Below are 404 nucleotides of genomic sequence, written 5' to 3'. Positions count from 1 at the left end.
TTTAGGCGTTACTAAACATTTTGGGAGTTAGCATATTAACAAACTCTTGCTTTAGCTGTACCAGGATCATTTTTACAAGTTGCAAACAAGGTTAGATGATGCTGTAAATACGCTAACGTGGCTAACGTGTAGCGGTGTCTGAATGTGCTTTCTAACTTCTTATAAATAATGTTAGTAGTTAGCATAGATCTTAATAACTTTTGTTTTAGCGGTATCGGCCTTTTTTTACAAGTTGCAAACAAGGTTAAATGATATTTTAAATACGCAAACGCACCTACTGTGTAGCTTTAGACTGTTTTCTTTAGTTGTTATTAACGAGGTTGACAGTTAGCGTAACCGTAGTAACATTTGTTTTAGTGGTATTTGTCTGTTTTTTTTACAAGTTCCAAACAAGATTGTAAAAT

The sequence above is a fragment of the Oryzias melastigma genome, linkage group LG19 (genome assembly GCF_002922805.2).
Source record: "Oryzias melastigma strain HK-1 linkage group LG19, ASM292280v2, whole genome shotgun sequence".
In the NCBI taxonomy this organism is placed as follows: domain Eukaryota; kingdom Metazoa; phylum Chordata; class Actinopteri; order Beloniformes; family Adrianichthyidae; genus Oryzias; species Oryzias melastigma.
This window is presented reverse-complemented; position numbering follows the sequence as displayed.